This window comes from Delphinus delphis, chromosome 12, assembly GCF_949987515.2.
Source record: "Delphinus delphis chromosome 12, mDelDel1.2, whole genome shotgun sequence".
Classification (NCBI taxonomy): domain Eukaryota; kingdom Metazoa; phylum Chordata; class Mammalia; order Artiodactyla; family Delphinidae; genus Delphinus; species Delphinus delphis.
Genome location: NC_082694.2, coordinates 16,934,405 through 16,938,957, shown reverse-complemented (window position 1 = coordinate 16,938,957; position 4,553 = coordinate 16,934,405). Strand labels below are relative to the sequence as shown.

The 4,553-nt window shown below is 39.3% G+C and overlaps 1 pseudogene; it reads left to right on the top strand.

Annotated features, from left to right (window-relative positions):
• Positions 1 to 869: 869 nt before the first annotated feature.
• Positions 870 to 1,175, top strand: LOC132435620 (large ribosomal subunit protein P2 pseudogene; annotated as a pseudogene).
• Positions 1,176 to 4,553: the final 3,378 nt, after the last annotated feature.

Below are 4,553 nucleotides of genomic sequence, written 5' to 3'. Positions count from 1 at the left end.
TTGCAATATTACACTCTTCTGTCTTCTTGACCTTTCTGCAGCTGGTTCACTGTTTGTCCTTAAAACTCCTCACTCCACTTATCCTGAATAAGTAGGGATGCTGTGTCGTAATCCACAATCAATCCACATAAATAAAACAATTCAGCACAGATGTGACCTGAATATACATTTAGAGTCTGCTAATTGTGCAAAGCGGTGGCACAAGGTTTCAAGGTCAAGCAAACCAGCAATGAAATTGCTCTGTGGAAAAACACAGAGGGGTCAATGCTGCTGTTTATTATTAAAATTGTTCTTTTGCAAAGTTGTAGAGAGTTCTCCACTCTGCAGACATTTCATAACCCATACCAACTGCTTTTTCCTCAGGTAGCAATGAGAGTAGGTTTAAAAAGAAAGGCTTAATTGCTACAAAACCACAAAAAGGTAAATTCAGTCTAGTCTAAACCCTCCTAGAGACAGAGAAATAGAAAGAACACAGACTTTGAATTTGAGTGAAGTTTGAAATCTGGTTTAACTCCTTATTAGGGTAGATTCTTGAGCACTTTAACTTAAACTATAATGCCTCTTCTTTGTGATATGGGTCAAAAACTAGTATTTTATTCTGATTTACAATAAGAAGCAGAATTAGCACAGCCTGCTGGCTCCTTCTCCTAAGATCAATGGTACGTGGGGGAACTATTGAAACTTAGAAACCTGAGGAATAAAAGAGACAACTGTGGGAAGCACTTGGAGAGAGGGAGAGCTGTTTGAAATACTGCGTAGATAGGATGGGGTCCAGCCAGTGGGATCAGGAAGGCTAAATTAGGAAAAGCCCCTTTCCATCCCTGGCGCCGCCGAGGTCGCACGCGTGAGGCTCCTCTGCCGCCGCCAAGATGCGCTACGTTGCCTCCTACCTGCTGGCCGCTCTTGGGGGCAATACCTCCCCCAGTGCCAAGGACATCCAGAAGATCCTGGACAGCGTGGGCATCGAGGCGGACGACGACCGTCTCAACAAGGTCATCAGTGAGCTGAACAGCAAGAACATTGAGGACGTCATTGCCCAGGGTATCCACAAGCTGGTCAGCATGCCCGCTGGCGGGGCTGTGGTCGTTTCTGCTGCCCCAGGAGCTGCAGCTCTTGCTGCGGGTTCTGCCCCAGCAGCAGCAGAGGAGGAGAAGAAGGAGGAAGGAGTCAGATGACGACATGGGATTTGGCTCGTTTGACTAGAGTCTTGCTCCCCTGCAAATAAAACCCTTTTAATGTAAAACAAAACGAAAAAAAAAGAAGAAAAAAAAATAGGAAAAGCCCTTTGAGTCCAGCTGTTGCCTTGAGACCATCAATGCCCACTCCTTAAAACTCAGCATGGCTGCACAGAAGCTCTCAGAGAGGAGCAGCGAAAAGTAGCCCAGGTATTCAGTCCCCTGCCCCTTCCTTCTCAAACCTTAGTGGGGAAAGTCTCCTCCCCAACATAGGGGTGAGGAGAAGCAGCCGAGAATAAAATACTCACTGAAGAGCTGTTCAGTGTAGAGGAAGAGTGATGACCTGTGCTTTTCTGTAGTTCTTCACATGAGAGCTCTCCCTCTTCTCCTTTGAACTCACCTGGGTTGGCACAAAAAAGCGTTCTGATGTTCATCCCTTTATCTTAACAAGGACCTTGACAACAAAGAAGTACAACCACTTCAGAAGAAAACAGTGATGTAAGCTCCAGAGATCAGCTGTACAACACAGTGCCTACAATTAATAGTAAGGCATTCTGCACCCCAATATTCATTAACTGTAGATCTCATGTTAAGTATTCTTACCAAAAAAGGGAGTGGGGTGGGGATACAAGGAAGCTTTTGGAGGTGATGGATAGGTTTATTCCCTTGATTGTGGTGGTGGTACTGTGAGTGTATTCATCTGTCCAAACCCACCAAATTGTATAAATTAATTATGTGCAGTTTTGTGTATATCAGTTATACCTCAATAAAGCTGAAAAAACAAAAGAAACAATGAACTATATAATAGATACCATCACAGGCAGAGATATTAAACAAAACAGACCCACACACCTATGGTCAGCTAATGTATGACAAAGGAGGCAAGGATATGCAGTGGAGAAAAGACAGCCTCTTCAATAAGTGATGCTGGGAAAACTGGACAGCTACATGTAAAAGAATGAAATTAGAACATTCCCTAACACCATACACGAAAATAAACTCAAAATGGATTAAAGATCTAAATGTAAGCCCGGACACTATAAAACTCTTAGGGGAAAGCATAGGAAGAACACTCTTTGACATAAATCACCACAAGATCTTTTTTGACCCACCTCTAGAGAAATGAAAATAAAACAAAATAAAAATAACAGAACAAAAAATTTTATAGTAAATATAATATCTATAGGGGCTTCCCTGGTGGCGCAGTGGTTGAGAGTCCGCCTACCAATGCAGGGGACGTGGGTCCGTGCCCCGGTCCGGGAGGATCCCACATGCCGTGGAGCGGCTAGGCCCGTGAGCCATGGCCACTGAGCCTGCGCGTCTGGAGCCTGTGCTCCACAACGGGAGAGGCCACAACAGTGAGAGGCCTGCGTAAAAAAAAAAAAATATATATATATGTATATATATATATATAATATCTATAATATTGATATGAAACATTTAAAAAAATAATTTAAGATATCTAGTTAGAAATATTGGGTATGGAAAGACAATTTTCAAAATGAACCAACACTGCACAGCAAAAAATTAACTTTACCCAAAGAGATATTGGTCTTTGGGAAATAACCTGTAAATGCATGGAATTCCCCAAATGATGGAAGTGTCTTTGTTATTCCTGATGGTCCCCTTGAAACTGAAAGTTTATGCTAATAAGATGACTCAGGGTGGGGGCTGCCGAGAGCAGAAAGACCAACCTTGCAATTAGAGGGTTGGTTGTTGGTGGGTGGGGGGTGCGGCGGCTGGAGATTGAGTTCAGTTGTATGGGCAATAACTCAATCAATAATGGTTATATAATGAAGCCTCAATAAATACTTTGGACACTGACACTGGGCTGAGCTTCCTAGGCTGGGAGTACTCTGCGTATGGCCACATACCAAAGTCAAAAGGGTAATGAGCCCTAAGGACACAGAAGTTTTACATTTCAGAGCCTCCTAGTCCCAGATTCCACCCTCTGCATCTCTTCCTTTGTCCAGTTCTGATTTGTTATATTTTTGCTATGATATAACTATAATCATAACTACAACACTTTCCTGAGTTTTGTAAGTCATTCTAGCAAATTATTGAATCTGGGGAAGTCCTTGGTGACCCTTGAATTTATAACTAGGTAGTGTGAAGTGAGGGTATCCCTGGGGACGCATAAACTTGCAGCTAGTGTCAGAAATCCTGGGCTGACTTGGCAGTCTGGAGGACTATGCCCTTAATCTTGCAGTTGGACTACCTATGAGTAAATACACTGGTAAAGAAAAAAAGTGAATACAGCAAAAGAACAAATTACCGGGTGGTAACATCGTGTTAAAGAGTTATTCCAGAAAAAAAGGAGGAAAGGCAAAAAACTGATAAAAATTTTAAGTGCCAGTGTCTGAATAATAGGAATCACAGAAGGAAAAAGCATCCAATAGAAGAAAATATTTGGAGGAATAATTGAGTTAAATTTCCCAGAATAACAGGATGGAAGGAAGGAAACATCTGACTGGAAAACTCTATAGAATGTCAAAAGAGACATGAAAAGTCATTTTATAGGAAAATTTAAGAAAATAAAAGATAAATAGAAGATTCTAAAATCTCCAGAAAAACAAAAAAAGAGAATGTCATATTCGAAGGGAAAGATCATATTGACCTCAGTCTTCTTAACTGCAACACTGGAGTTGAGAAATCAATAAAGGAATATTTTTAAAGAATTAAAGGTAAATAATTTTGTTTGTTTTGTTGAAGTATAGTTGATTTACAATATTTCAGGTATACATCAAAGTGACATATATATATATATATATTCTCTTTTTCAGATTCTTTTCCATTATAGGTTATTACAAGACACTGAATATAATTCCCTGTGCTATATAGTAGGTCCTTGTTGGCTATCTATTTTATATATAGTAGTGTATATCTGTTAATCCCAATTCCCAATTTATCCCTCTCCACTAAATGCAAATAATTTTGAATCTAGAATTTTATAGCTTGCCAAATTGCTGTTCAAATGAGAGAATATATATATTTATTTATGTTTGTGTTGTGTGTTTGTGTGTGTGTTAACAGGGTAGATAAACCTCTTAAAGACTTCAGAAGATTTGACACATAGTTACTTCATTGGAAACATTTTGGAGGAAATGTTAAAAGAGGAGAAACAAAGAAGATGATGTAAGAGAAATCTCTATATATTACATATTACTAATATAGAGAGAATAATTGTTTGTATTTCTCAAAAAAATTAAAATACCAAAAAAGTATTTACATAATAATACATAATTAAAATTCTGTATTATATTAATTGTCTAGAATTTGAGAAAAGGGGAAATAAATAGCACGCAAAAATTTGTGTCTGAGGGCAAAGACATGTACATCAATTCTTACAAAAACAGTAATTATAAGAAACAAACAAAA